General features: G+C 39.1%; 1 protein-coding gene across 1 annotated transcript in view; it reads left to right on the top strand.

The window, feature by feature from the left end:
* Positions 1 to 16271, top strand: part of ctnnd2a (catenin (cadherin-associated protein), delta 2a) — a 139145-nt gene that overhangs the window by 38514 nt on the left and 84360 nt on the right. The window lies entirely within an intron of this gene.

The following is a 16271-nucleotide window of genomic DNA, read 5'->3' as shown; positions in this document are numbered from 1 at the left end:
ACTATTTTACAGAATTTCTACACGTACAGCAGCTAAACATCAATTTCTTATTTCTTGTGACGTGTTGGTAAACAACCATAATCTGCTTATAACTCAATTATTTCATAGTTATTTGATGGTAGTTAATAACATTAAGATTCCTTTTTATCTACATTCAATCCTCTTTACATACATTTACAAAAAGAGAGAGAAAAAGACAGGAAAGCGACACATGAAATAAATATTAATACGCGATTATACCACTCTGTCACGCTTAGCAATTTTGTTGGGGGGCTGGGGGGATATGCTTTCCATTCCTCTTCCTCCTACCGTCCCCATTGCTGGCCTGTCTGCTGCCTCTGATGGTATTTGGGAGGGATTATATGAAAATGTCACAGCAGCAGAACTACTGTATATGTTCTCACCACACTGTGCCTCATCTTGCTTCCTCTTAAGCTCTCACTTGAGAGCATCATAGCCGAGTGCTTACATGTTCGCTGAAAAAAAAAAAACATTACACTGTCGAAACCAAGTCACAGCCACAACAGTAAATGTTCATTTTAGTCAACAGTAGCACCTTACATATAAATATGGACTGGATTTGATGGAGAAACAAAAGGTAATAATAGTTTAATATTTTGAGTTGAGCAAAATTTAAATGTATTTGATGAAGTTGTTGTGGCTGTGTTTTGTTTTTTTTTATTTAGCAGACACGTTCACCTGTTTAATTCAGCTTTCGCCTCAACTTACTACAATCTTTTTCTTTAAACAAGGTTTTCTGGCAAATATGCTGCAGTTGTAAAATAGTCTTTGGACAGGGGTGCAGATTTAAAGGTCAATGAGTTGTGCATCTCTTGTGCTGGAAAGGGATGTTGACCTTTCAGTTAAATTGCTTGCTGAAAATCAAGCACCATTCCTCTTAGCAGGCTGATAAAGTACTGACCAGCGAAATTAAAGCCGGATTTGACAGGAGTTCGACAGAAGTTAATAGAATCAGCACATCTGGAGCCATTAGGAGGAAGTCAGGTTTGTTAAATAAATCCTCACAGAAAGAGAGGGGAGAGATAAAAAAGGTTCATTATTGTTGCCGTGTTCATTTTAAAATTATAACTCTGGCAGTTCCTTGTTGCAGATAATCACATTTATCTGTGCAGCTGTGTCGGTATTCACCAGCTGCGGTGGCACAAAAGCACCTGCACATTGCAATTATCTCATAATACATCCCTGTGGAAGTGCGCGCACTAAAATAAAACACTTAATGCCCACTCACAGTGATGCGCACATGTGCCCACGGAAGCTCAAGTCAATATTTGTTGCGGACTAAATTTCTCTTTGTCACGCTCATTAAAGGAGCCTGGCAGGTATGATAGCAAACGGTTTACAAAAAAATATAAAAGCTTGAGATCAGCCATGAGTAGAATAAGTCATCCATATTTCAGTTTGCATGTTTCATTCATCAACACATAAAAAAAAAAAACAACAACTGGACCTTAAAATAAGATAATTACAATCTCAGAAGAGTGTTTATATGTGGCATGTTACACTGTGACTGTGAGAAAATGCAGCCACAAGTGAAAAGGGTTTGTGTAGTCCTTGACTTAAACGTAGGAGAGCCATAACTTAGCAGACATCCAGTATCGCTACCTGGGTGTGAGCAAAGCAGCGAAGGCCTCTTAAGTGATGAGGCCTCAAGGTCGAGCCTCTTTGGCAAAGGGTTCTATAAAACATAATGTGAAGCTCTGAAACGGAGGTCTTGCCACTACAATGGTCTGAGTGCAGATCCTCTTGGGAGACCACAAATGCCTTTATAGTTGAACATCAATGTTAAGGCACATCTCAGTTATTTAGAACACCATAAAAATGTCAATTTACTTCACTATTATAGTTAAAATAGTTTTAAAGGGCATGAATGAATTTGTGGTTTATCTCCGTTAATGAAGAGGGCCACAAAAAGATCATGTTTAAAGGAACTGACTGAGACTTATGCAAGTAAGCATGTTAATAGAAAGTTGAGTGGAAGGAAAAAGGTACGTTTAGAAGAAGGTGCACAGGAAACGGTAGTAACTGCAGCCTGCAATAGATTGCGAAACAAAGGCAATTTTAGAATTTGGGGTAGATTTGCAAAGTGTGGATTTTAAAGTTAAAATTAAAAATGTAAATTAAGAAAAGCTGAGCCATAACATGTCATTTTTTAAACTTGCAAGATCACAGGAACACATAACTAAATACACTTTAAACATTATATATTCGTTCTTGCCAAGATGCCAAGTAGCAGACTTGTACGTAAGAAGCTTCAAGTTCCTAAACTGTCTGGCCTAACCTGGACCCCAATTATTTAGCAGTGCATTACCTAACCATCATCTAGAATGTTAAAAATGTTTAGTATATCACGCAGCTCTGCTTCTGACTATGTAAAAAACAAACAAACAAACAAATAAATAAATGTTGGTGTGCGACATTTACTTTCATTCCAAGAATAAATTCCTTGTGATGCAGAAATTAAATCACTGAGTCATGAAAAAAAAAAATAACACTGACGCATCCCAAGAGTTCTGACTTGATTTAGAAACATTCCTCCAAATGTATCCATCCCTCTGTCTCTCTTCCTCTCCTCTCTCCATCCCACCATAATACCTCTGCAAGCAGAGGCCGCCTGACAGTGAAAATGGGTGGAGAGGTGCAGGCATTCATCCAGCGTCTGAAGTGTTTTCTCCCTCTGCTTTCAGTCTAAACACGCGGTTCTCCTACTCTCCCTCCTGCTGTCCTTTGTGTCTATTTAGGTGGCAGGTCTCTTCTTTTCTTTAAATCCCCTCACTTCCATTCCTCTCTTTGTCTCCATCAATCCTTTCTCATTCCTCCTCGCTGCACACTGTGAAGAGATTCGAGCATGCAACAATAGTCCAATGTTGTTTGTCTGAATCTGAGTGTACATTCCTCTTTGTGTGCATGTTTTTCCACCTCATATAAGCAACAAAGCCCACCGTGTCAGCCAGACACATGCTTCGCCGTGTGTTGAGCCAAACACTGGTCTTGATCGAATGATTACAGGAGTGGAGTGAAAGACAAAAAAAAAAAAAAATGGTGAATTGAGAAAAAGAAGCAGGGCAGCCCTTCCTCTGAGTCTTTAAATAGTATTGGTATTGTTTCTGTCCCTTTAGTGAACGTGTGAGTGTGTTGAATGCTGCTACAAGCAAGTGAATTCATGCGTGATCGCGTTTTGCTTTTCCCAAGTGTGCATTTTGTACATTTTCGGAGTGCTGCTTGGATCAGTTCGCTGAGTTTTGCAGTCTTGAAATGCCACTTATTAAGGCCTGGGTCTGAATTTTATATACGCTTCTTATCACATGTATTTATAATGAGCACCACAGTGACACAGTCCCGATTTTTAATTAGTTATTTGACATTAAATGCAATAAACTGCAACCATTCATGCTGCCGTTACTGTTGCCAAGTTCAGCTGTGGGTTTTCACCTTATTGTTTCAGAGATGCTAAACAAGCTGCGGGCTGTCATGCAAGCATTGCTCCAGCTAGGTAGTAATTTCCTTCCGACTCCATTTTGTGTATTACTTTCACTTTTGCAAGGATGAGTGAGCTGTAGAAAATAAAAGTTTTATTACCAAATGATACCACTTCAGAGGATGCAGTCATTTGTGTCATTGAAGCACTGCTCAGTGAATATCAGGCAAGCACCAAATAAACAGACAACTCTGATCATTTGAATCAAAGAGGTGGAAAATGAAATTTCATAGCTGTCATCAAGCATTTTTTTTTTTTTTTTTTTTTTTTTTAGAAAAAGTGTTGAATATGTGCTGGCATAAAGTTTGCCATCCTTATATTTATTTATTTGTTTGTTTATTTATTAACCTGGGGAGAAAATGGAGTGTTTAGTCTGTCATGTTGTGTGACCTCTGTCACCTTGCTGTGTCTGCTCCTGGCCACACCTTCTTACACCACTATTTTTTGTTTTTTTTCTTTAATGGAACAGCTGCTGTTTTAATTGTCATAACTAAAATGTTGTGAGGAATTTTCAAAGAAGAAAAAAATCAGTCTTGCTAATGGTACAGCTCCTGTTTTCCCTTATAATATACAACTACACGCATGTACTACAGTGCAGTACTGTATTAGTACTTGGGTTAATTTCACAATAATATGTAATTTAAGTCCTCGATATTTTTCTTTGGTAGTTATGCAGTTGTTATGCATCCTCCAAATGTTTACTAATCTGCCTCCATAAATTCAGATGATGTCATGAAAATCCATGTAGTCAAAAACATACCTGGATTGTTGCTCTGAATCAATGAATCAGCCGTGGTCTCTATTCAAAAGGTGCCTAAACTTCTGCTCATAAAACAGCTGCCTAAATACCCCAAATCTCTGCTTGGACGTTCAGTCCTCAGCCAATTGTAGGTAAACACGTGTTTTTGTCATATCCGCTGAAGGTAACAGGTATTTAAAAATGCCGCTATGTGCCAAGTGAATACATTATAACCCCATGTTTAAGACGAGGCTTGAAAATTTCCCTTTTGAGAAAGCTTGTTTTTTTTTTTTGTTTTTGCTTTTTTTTTATTTAACCTTTATTTAACCAGGAAAGTCCCATTGAGATTAAAATCCTCCTTTCCAAGGGAATCCTGGATTACAGTGGCTTAGGTTATCATGACAGTTAAGCTGCTATAGGCTATGCTGCTGGAGGACATCATACTGATCAGTTTTCTTCTGCTACTCTGCAACTATTATCTGCAGTTATGACTGACATTTACATTATCTTCTTCCTCTACTTTCCTATCCATAGACATTACATATGGGCTGGCATTCTGTTCAAATTTGACACCTTCATAGATGAGGCCATCAGTAGAGCCACTGCTGCCAATTACTTCCTATGTTCTTTATATAAATGACCCTGTCCGTGTTTAGCCCTCTTTCTCCGAGACAAAGCAACTGAAGGAGCTGTTGCTGTCATCTGCAAACACAGGATCTGTGCTAGAAAGAATTGAACTTAAAGGTTTAAGGAAGCAAGATGATTGGAGACGAGTCACATAGGATGCATTGCTGACTTATCTGGAGAGACTTGTTGGAGGATCAGGAAGAGGAGACTCTTTACGGATGACTGTTCTCAGGAAAATGACTTTTGCTTAGAAAACTTGGGACTCCCGATGGAACCTAGAATAAATCGCTGGTGAACACAAATGTATTGTGCAGGAAGTATGGAAAGATGGATTAGGACAATAAGGTAGATGAGGAAGAGACAGCAGATGAAATCTACTGTACAACTCTGCATAGACCCACTTTTTTTTTTTTTGCATGGTGGCTTGGGATGACATTTGTTGTGAATTGGTGCTATACAAAGAAACTTTATGAAAGAAACCAACCATGTGTTGGCATTTACAACTGAGGGATTGCTATACAAGTCTTCGGCTTCTGTACATATAGTCCTTGTATTTCTTTTGTATTTCCACTAAATGACACTGTTATTAGTAGGGATGCAATTTAATATCCACGAAAGAAGAAATCACAGTGGATCTTATCAAATCTGGCTATTAATCTTTGTAAGCACAGACTTGGGTATAAAGTCTGTGCTTATAGGGCTGAATGTTATTCTGTTATTTGTTATTTGAAGGGAGGTTGTTGAGACTCATGGTCATGGTTATTTATTTCAGCAAGCGCATACGGAAGAAGAGCTCTTCGAATTGAAGAGAGGATGAGGAGAGTGATGAGTAACAGTCGAAGGAGAGTGAAATTTACCTCGTGAAATTACCCCTACTCTGCCCGCACTCCTCGGCAGGTCTCCCAGCACTCAGAGGAGCATTTTTCTCCAGAAAGATGGGGGTTTGTGTCAGACATCTCCTTTGACTGGCAGTAGGCATCCTAGTTGAAATGGTCTGTTAGGTTGATGGTCTGCAAGTAGAGTTTCCATCCATTTTAAGCGTAACCTGCCACAACTTTTACCTTCTGTCAGAAGGTGGTCTGTGAAAGCTTTCCAAACATTCTTTATATGAAAAAGAATAAACTAAAAATGACTTTGCTTTCTAGGCAGCTTCTCTCTTGGCCATCTCTTATTTGCAATTTTGTGAGTGAAACTTTAAACTCTTGCTCATGTTTGCGCCGCGATTCCTTCAGCACCTCATCTCTTGTGAGATTTTCAGAGCAGCACTAAAATGACAACCCTTTGAGGCCGACAGTAGTGAATACTCACACGTTTAGTTGTGTTTTGTTGTAGTGTTAAGAATTAAAACCACTTAGCTGTTCACGTCGTGCCCACCAATAATTTACAACAATAAAAAACTAAAAAAAATGGGATAAAAACCTCGTTCGAAATGAAGCATGTTTTCAGAAGTTGATGATTGTAATTTTGCATGTGTATTTCCCAGCCATCAATGTCAGAAAAAAATGTAAGTTTTTATTTTAGTTCGATTGGAAAATGCAACCTCAAAGCACTTTGAAACTATTTTCTTCCATTTTAGGATGTAATCACAGTGATTGTGTCTTGGACTCAAGTTTAACGCTGATTTCTTTGCCTGAATGGATGCGATGTTCGACCCACAGGAAATGGAACACTTAAGCCGCCGAGCTGCTAATGTGGTGTAAATGTCAGTCTCGGCCAGCTATCTGTTTCCACTTCATCTTTATCCTTCCATCGTTATTATTCTGCCAAGGCAACAGACAAGCCAGAGGTCTGTGTTTATTGTTGTTTATCTTTGGGCCTGTTTCGAGCAAGATTGTGCAAAACACTAACAAGTCAAATTTCATGAAATATGGGCTAGAGGAGGACAGAAGCTCTGTGCACTGTGTGAGATTTACTTGTCTAATGTAAATGTAGGTTCCTCACCTCTGTCGTGCTTGTCCGCTTCTGCATTGTACGTTTAACATTTAGCGAACGATATTCATACGTGTGAATGCACGAACGCGCTCACACAGCGCTAATATCGCGCCTGACCTTATCACCGTGATGTTCACTTGACAGAATAATTCTGGATAATTTGCGCTTGCGTGACGTACATGGACACATGCTGACACTGTAGAACCTTCATTAGCGATGAGGCCTGAGGGAGCATTTCCTGGACACAGACACACACATCTTCATTGGCTGGAAACACTCATTAGCATTGTCACAATGAAATGGCTCACCTTTTTTTTTTTTTTTTTTTGTTTGCCACTCAACGGCCAGTTCAGATGATTGTACAAGGCTCCGAATCAACGGACAGTGGGTTAGTAATTTCTTAGCAATCTTCTCTTCATTTGCCATCTTAAACTAGGTTATGCAGTCTGATTGAATGAGTGTATAAGATGGGGATTTGATTGGTCAATTTTGTCATAATTGTTCCCTGACATGTGATTAGTTTAAAGACTCTTCCTGGTCTAAAGGAGACTTGATTTAGTCACTTTAGAATTAGTGAGAGTAGAAAAACGAAAATCGGCTTCCCCACAGGCCTCTTGTGATACCATTTGCAAGGATAAAATGGGCGCAAATATGCTGAAGGAACAAGAAAGGCTCTAAATGGTGTAAATCATTACCACTCCCCTCTTTACTGTTGTAACCAGGCTGCATATTCGCAGCAGCCTCCTCTGCATGTGGGTCTTTGCAAGCCAAGCAGTGGGGGACAAGGAGGAACGAGCAAGATGTAATTTAATTTCAAACCACTTTTTGTTACAACGTTCAACTTTGGTTTGTTTAATTTCATCCTGTTGAAGCCACGAAACTGTTTTGAAGCACAAAAAGAAACATCTTTCTCCTCTGAAATTGTTCATTTCATACTGGTAATGAATACTATTCATTTGAATGTCAAAGGATTTTTTTTTTTTCCTTTCTGGTCAACATAACAGGTTTTCATTCTTGATGGTTGTAACTACATTGTTCCTCTATTTTTCAGTTTTAATTAGCATAGAGTGTGATATAGTGTAATGGTCTAGATAACCTCAGTGTCTTTTTTTTTTTTTGACCCTTCCAAATAATGACTTGAGAGTATATATCACAAGCCTATTGTTTGGTTGTGCAAGCATCCAGTAATTGCGCTGTGCAATCGGCGAACAGTGCCACTTGGCTGCAAATTAATGATCAGCAAATGCTGGATAATAGCTCTTTGAATGCATGTGTGTTTGTATATAGGAGAGCGTTCATCTGCATGGTTTCAATGCAAACACTATTTGCGAGGGCTTGCAGTTGTGCGGGTATGTGTGTGCACACGATTAGTGCTTTATGTGCACGTGAGCGTACACTCCGCTTCGCTGCAGCGTGTTAATAAATTCCATAGGCTGTGTAAGTGCATGTTTGCACTTACGCGGGGTATGTGTATATTAAAGAACACCTGTCTGTCAGCTTAATGTCCTTTCCGATTAGTCCTTCAATTTTGTGTGTTCAGCTAATTGCAAAGATTTGGGCTGGTGCTTGTGTTTTCCTGAGGTTGGCAAATCGCTCCATGGCACTGCACACTAATGTTTCCCCCTTGACATGGGCAGCCTTACAAATACACAATTATACACACACACACACTTACACGCATACACACAAATACAGTGCAGGGCTTATGTTTTTGTTGTTGTTGTTTCTGTTTTCTGAGAAAAGCAAGAAAACTCTTGATATCATTAAAATCTAATATTACAGAAAAATCAGGTTTTATAGACTTTACCACAGTCCTACGATAACTGAGTTATAGTTTTATTTCATACATTTTGTATTGTATTTCTATTTCATTTTATTCTAGACTTATTATAACTCCTTTGGAAAAAAAGGACGTTTCACAAGAGTTGCAGAAGAAGTATGAAATTTCAGCTCCAGAACCTTGTCCATGCTCTTTCCACTTTAAGTAAAGTAGTTCATCTGTTCTCGTGGGCTTTTTATTGGCATAAACTCCTAAAATAATTTTAAAACATGCATTGAGTATCCATGAGTTTAAATGAATGCATTCATTTAACTTATTGGAAATCTTCAGAAGCAATGCTGGAGTTTTTCTTTACATGATGAATTTGATCTCAGCCTCATAATACATAAACTGAAGCCTTGTGCCCCAACTATAGAAGTTGCACCTAATTTCTGTCTGATGCAGACAAGGAGGGAGAGTTTACACCAGATCAATTAGCAAAGACTTTACTTGGTGATGACCAAGTAGTTAGGCAATTATAGTGTTAGTTATAACCAAAATAACATCACAGAGTTGGACTTCAAACTACTGACAATACCATTTTTTAAAATTGTGTTCCAACAGATTTAGAGGGACAGTAACCTTATAGTGCTTTAACATGTTATTTCTATTGGCAAAGTATCAAAATTGCTCTCACTTGCTTTCTGAGAAGTAAAACATGACAGTGTGGATGAGAGAAACCTTTTTGAGCTTGTCTGCATTTAAATGAAATTTATGACGGCAAAAAGAACAGAAAAAAAAAGAAATTGGATTTGAATGAGCTGGCAAAGGCCAGACTGCAAATACTAGTCAATGACATAACAAATAATGCATGGCGCTATGATCAATATAGAGGCTTTAAAAAAAGAAACAAAAAAAAAAGTTTGATAAACCAGAATTGGTTCATGTAGGGACTGCAGACTTGCGCTCAACTAGCGAACGTGAAAGCATTCAGTTTTAACTACGTGATTTGAACATCAGTATTAGTATTGTGACAAATATGAACTATACAGGTAAATGTGTCTAAAACAGAGACCACACTATATTCAGACAGGATCTGTAGTGGAGCCTGCTTGCTTTGAGACAACAGCTATCAACTACAGCGCCTTGCTGCCGACCTTATCGCAGTGAACAAAGATTTAATAACGCTTGCTTAAATTCTGCTCTTCATCAGCTCTTCCCTCTGCTTCCTCTTTCTGTTCTATTCCACGTTAGTCTCATTCAACACCTCTCATTCTACTCACTAAATCCTTTCTTCGCTTTTATTCAACCTCCTGAGCCTCTTATACCCAGCTGGAAGATGCCACAGAGAACGCATATTGATTTTTTTTTTTTCTCTCTCTCTCTTCGTCTGTGTGGTTGCTGGGAGCAGTGAGTGAAAAAAAAAAAAAGAAGTCCAGACAGGGAGGGGCAGAGAGAAAGTGACGAACAGTGAGGTGGTATGAGCAGACAAAAGGAAGACAGGAGGGTGTAGAAAGTCACAGGAAGCCTTCAGCGTGTTATAAATGAGCTAAGGGCTCCACTCCATTCTTTATTTCTCCTCTCTCAACTTCTTTGCCTTATGTTTACTTTGCCAGCGTCTGATATTGCGCTTTATTTTATTTTGTGCTTAACCTGCACTGAGCAAACAACTCGCCTCGCTTTGTCCAAATGAAGGAGTTGATGTGTGATCACCTAAATCATTTCCATCTGCCCATCATTTACAGAGCAGCAGCAGTAGGTAAGACGTGTGGGAAGAGGACGGCGACAGAAGATGAAGTGTTTTCATTGTCGCTGACTCGGATTGTTGTCCACTGTTTATTTCGGGATGGATTTCATCCCGGGTTTCCTCCACCCATTTCTGTCTACCCATTTGTCTGCCCAGCTATTACGAGCACCACATTCATCCCTCCGCCCTCTCCTCTTTATTTCATTGATCCTCTTTAACTGAGGCTGTGCCATGCCATTTGTTTGCCGCTTGCAGAGGCTGCAGAGGGCCACTCTGAGATTTCTTTAAAACTGAAATTGGGCAAACATCCCATATTGCGAAAAGGCACTTGGGACACGGCAAAACCCAGCTTGGTTGACATTATAGTCATTTGTCATATTTTTTGTAACATTTCAGGGCATGTTTAACGTTTTTTTTCAATATGAACTTGAAACTTATTACTTTTAAATCATTTTCAAGGCCTCTGTATTTACTTAATGGCCTCTGCTTGCTATGGCAGGGTATGCATAAAAAGCAGCAGGATGTATTTTTGAGTCAAATCACAGCAGGGTGAGGAGACACACTGGTTTGTGCAGCTGTAATTAGCAGTGACTTTGTTGGATCTTGTTTTGACCTGGCTGTTTGGCCTGAAGCATAAAATGAAGGCAGAGACATCAATTTAGAAAAAAGATAAATAAATTTCAAAACAACTTAATTGCAAAAAGTTTAAATCAAAGGCGGGAGAAAAACAGCAAAATACACTCACTTTATGTCCTCAGTAACCTAAAATATGCCTGTTTTATCTCCGCTAATAATGCCAGAGAAACTAATTAGGCAGTTTCATCCACCTCACCTCTCAAAGGTTATAAGGATGCAAGGATGCAGCGGGATAAAACATTATTTTTTAAATTCATGACAGGAGGGTTCCTACGCAATTTTTAAAAGTCTGGAATTTTATTTCAGTAAATTCCAGATGTAGATGGAAAAAACAAAAGTATGAAAACAAAAAAAAAGTCAAGACATTATTCCCAATGTCCCTCACCTCTTTCTTACATGTGTGTCCTTCCTTCCTTCCTTGTACTCATCTCTTCCTCCTTTCTTCCTGTAGTCATGTACTTCTTCCTTACACATTTCCTTCCCCCTTTGTATACTTCCTTCTGTATTTCCTTTCCGCTCCATTGTGTCCATCCTTCTTTATGTCATACTTTCATGTCAAAGTAGTCTTATGTTGGTTCCTTTCTTCGTCTCTCTGCTTCTTTGCGTCCTTGTCTTCCCTTATTTTTTCCTTCCTTCTCTTAATTGTGACATTTCTTCCCTTTCTTGCTTGTCTTCCCCCTCTATTCATTGTGTACTTCTTTCCTTCCTTGTACCCACATATCCTCCCTTCCTTACTTCCTTACGTGTAAACTTCAATCCTTCCCTCTTTGCATACTTTCTTCCTTCTTTCCTTCCAGTCTTTCTCGCACACTTCTATCTCATTCACCTTCATGCGATTGGTAAAAGCAAAAATATGACAAAAAAAAGTGTGTGATGTTGCAAAACACACCAATTACAATAGTTACCCCCCATTTATACAATTGTGAGGGTCCAGATGAACAACGTTGGAGTTATCATCAGGAAGTCGATCACGTCTTGGACCTAATTGAATAATCATGGAATAACTTAGGATGTAAGTGAATAGAAGTGGCCCCCAGAACCTTTAACAGATTTTGTGGGGGGAAAAAAAAAATGGATCAAAAGGCATCAGATCACTGTTTATTGTCCTCACTTGTATTTCTGCCTTTGGGCAATCTGCTTTGTGAACGTCTCAAGCTGTGTTTCATTCAGTACAGGTCCAACAGCTCTGTGCACCTTAAACTCCATCCTAATTAGACTTAGTGCTGAGTTGAGTTGTACTTTAACCTAATCCCAAGTCGGCGTTTGGCAACTATATTCTCAAGCATTTGCCAGTAGGGGGCATCAACGAGGCTTGTTTTCTTCACTGGATAAGCATCTTAATTAACATGCACTTTTAATTACATGGAGCTGAAAAACACTTAGGGCTACTATTTGGGCATCTTCCTCTACAATCTATTTATGCTGTTTATCTGTTGAATTGGTGAAATGTGTTATTGACTTTAACTCCACAATTTACTTTACCTGAGAAAAGGAGCCTTCTAAATGCAAGATGTAAAGCTTTCTTATGTTTTCTAAATGTTTTCTATCTTCTCTGTTCAACATTTATAAAGATTGATGCTCTGGTGTTAATTAGTCTCTGCTTTGGTATGCACACTGCGATGCTGCCCATTCCTGACCCTCCAATCAGTTAACATACATGACAGGCCTTGTCCAATCAGATTAAGGCCAGCGGGACAGGCTTCCTGTGTGGAGCTGTCGGTCAGATTCATTGTGGTCAGTGTTGATGGATGTGAACGGGCCTCAGAGACCTAAATGATTAATGTTTAAAATGTGATTTACTATCATCCATCATATTAGGTGGTTGGGGGGGGATAAGAGCGAGTGTTGCTCTACATAATGTTGTTTGTTTATCCTGTTGAAACATCTACATTATTGGTCCTTGTTGAATTTTTAAAACCATTGATAACTGAAACTATTCATTTACAAAAGTACTTGGATATTTTAATCCAAGACAAAGCTTAACAGCTGTATCTGTCAGGCTCAATTCTTTACTTTCATATATTGCCTACAACCTTTGGTATTTGTTTTACTCTGAGAAGCAGTGGAGTTATTTGTACAACAGTCAAGAAATTAGTGCAATACTTTGCTTTGAATGTGTGCATGAGAGAAGTACTTTATGTGTCCTGAAGATAAACCTGTTACTTCTTTGGACATCTAATTTGTCTTGGTCCTGCAACAATTTGTTTACTGAGCAGCAACAGCATTAGAAAAGTTCCAACGTGGGATTTTTGACTCCAACATGGATCTGAGTACCTTGTCTGGTATTTATTAACATTAAGGAAATCTGATGACATTTAAGTGCCTAAAAATGCTCTGACTTTACAGTGTAGTAATGCATCACACTAGATTTCACCAGTATTTCACTAAACTCACTCACCATTAATGTTAAGGCTCTCTAATTCTTCCTTTTCACTGTCTGTGTTGAGACGTATTGTGTGAGTCTTCAGAAAACTCACATTCTGCTGTTACAGATTTTGCGCTTTAATGCTAGGCTAATGTTAGCCAGGATTGCTAGAAGTTAGCTGTGTTAAAAAGGGGTGGTGCAGAGATAATTATAGACCAACAATAGGTATCAGGTGATGAGTTTTATCAAGGACTCTAGGCACTCATGAATAGCCATAAACTGTTTGCCAAGCAGTTGTTTTCTACCAGCACTTTCACACACTTTAACACTCCAAGGGTTTTCCATCATACAATTACCTAAATTTGAGTTTTTGGGGGCTTTTTTTTCTGGTGATCTAATTGTGTCAAATGCGTGCTACGCTGTGAAATGTGTGGGAAGGCTATGTGAGGAGTGCTACATTCTTTATGGCATCATGTCTTATTATTTCACAAAAATGAAAACCTAATACACAATCGGGTGATGGGTGTATTGGTTTCTCCTAAATATACATGTTTTATGCTGTTGCATTTTAAAAGCTGTAAAATCTCCAAAACACTTTCTGGGCCATATTTATTGACTCCAAACGAATTTACTCCACGTAGTCGACATACAAACTTTTATTCCGCTGGAAGAAGCTCTTCACACAATGTTGATGTTTTGGCTGATTATTTTGTTGTTACGTCCAACTGTTTGCCAAATAATGCAGTAGTGCAAGACTTTGGAAGATTGGTTTTGAAAAAAGAGACAAAATTCTGTTTCAAAATCCTGGACAACAATGACTATATCATTTAAAAAACCTTAATTTTATAATCTGTTTAATACCCTTTTTCGTCCTTCATTCTCTAAGTGTTGTGTGTTGACCTGAAAAAGCCCAACACCCATAGAAACTTCTTCACTTTGTGCAGTTTCTGTTTCTAGCTCCACCCTTCCTCCCACACCGTCCTCCCTTGCCACCTGCCTTTTCTACTCGCTCTGTAAGACTGCTCTTCTGCCACACCTAATGTTTTTTTTTTGTTTTTATTTTTTTTTACTAAAGTATTTTGCTGCATCACGCCTCCGCACGCCTCAAGAAATTGCAAAACATACCCGTCTCACCGGGAACACGGAGCTCTGTGCGGCATCAGAGGCTGACTTCATTTTCGTTCCCACTAGTCCATTGAGGACTCAAACCTCAAAGCGTACGCTATAAGATGAGAAAGTTATATGAAGAATGTGCCTTGCAGGAAGCAATGCATTGTGATGCAGATTTCTCAGATGTTTGTCCCAAACTTTTTTCACAACTCTGTTTTATGCAATTGTTGCTCTTTGCAGGCTTTTTTTTTTTTTTCATTTTTTCTTTTTCCTTTTCTTTTTTTTTTTTTTTGCTTTCTGCTGTTTCACATCAGTGGCTTGTCACCTGGGTTTGCATAAAACAAGGTTATTGTTCTTATTGGCACCTGTGCAAGCATGACGGTCCTCTTGTTTGAGGGTTAGTTTCTTTTTTTTTTTTTTTTTTTTTTTTTTTTTACCTCCCCCTTCCTGTCAGCTTCCTCTTGCCAGATGAACCCCTGAACGCTCTGGTACTTGCATCAACTCTCTCTTTCCAATTCTCCCTCTGTGTTTCACTCTCTCTCTTCCCCGCTTGCCGTCTCCATCCCTACCAGGGGTTTTTAATTAATGGCGAGCCATGATGCTTATCTTATCAGCAGATCACTCTGCTTTCTATTAACTACACTGACAGAGCTGAAAGGCTGCAGGGGATGGATGACACACGCACGCAAACACACGCAAACAGCAGCACACATCAACACATCTCCCTATGGTTGCATTCTCTTAAGTCAAGACACAAATGAATATAAATAGATCTGCAAATACACAAACACACACAGGAAGTATAGCAGACACCAATGGGCATTGATGCAACTATGCCCACAAAAGAAACACACATAATGATGCTGTCTTAAACTTGCTACACACCCATCACACACACATAAACAAACAACCTGCCCTGATGCTATCTGGCTCTGTGATTTAAGGAGACCTGTTTGAGGGTCTCTCCTCCTAAATCCCTTAAACGCCTTGGGAATCCCTCCTCCTCCCTCGCTCTCCTTCAGTCGTGTTTTCGTGCTGAAAGAACACTTATCATTTGGCAGATAAAGAGCTGTCCACGCTAGAGCTTGCTTTATCTTTGAGAGCCATGTTTACTCCCTGTGAATGTGGTGCTTTTTTGCAGACATTTCATAAACCGCGCTCGCTTGATCTGCCAGAAATGAGAGCACCGGGGCTTTATTTTCCCCCTGGATGCAAAGTTTCACGTTGTCCTTTACCCCATCAATTTTCACTCTCTAGGCAGGTCAGTTCGCCCACTTTTTTTCTTTTTCTATGTTTGGGTGATCTGGGCTTCGGGGTAAAACTAATCATTATAGCTTGATGGGAATTACAGAGCCCACATTTTGTCACAGAACTGTAACCACAAAGGCAGAAACAGCAAAATCAATCCTCAAACACTTCAATCGATGAGGGCAGTGAAGTTTCAACATACGTTGTTTTGCTCTTTTATTTATTTTTTCAAATCACTTTAAAAATACTGACCAATGGGCAGAGTAGTTATTGGAGAAAATATTACACTAGGTGGAGGTAACACTGTCGTGCGTGTGTGTGTGCGCACACTTATAATTTCCTCATTTGGGGGCCTGTAGCAAAACAATTATTAACACAGGATAACACAATAAAGCAGGCCATTTCCTGAGTACTACCGAGGGACAAAACATTTATTTCACTTTGTCCACTGTGTTCAGAGATGTGTAAACTTCTAATGGCTGAGAGTACAGAACATAACTCAAGCTGCCCCGTCAGCAGACAGTCTTCTAACAGTGGTAATACTGTGTTCTGCAAGTATTTTTTTTTTTTTTTTTTTACTTTTTGTTTTTTTTTGGTTTGATTCTTGCTCAT

This window comes from Poecilia latipinna, unplaced genomic scaffold (genome assembly GCF_001443285.1).
Source record: "Poecilia latipinna isolate Pla-1442-1.1 unplaced genomic scaffold, P_latipinna-1.0 Scaffold120, whole genome shotgun sequence".
NCBI classification, from domain to species: Eukaryota; Metazoa; Chordata; class Actinopteri; order Cyprinodontiformes; family Poeciliidae; genus Poecilia; species Poecilia latipinna.
The sequence above is the reverse complement of the archived record's forward strand: the minus strand, read 5'-3'. Positions and strand labels throughout refer to the sequence as shown.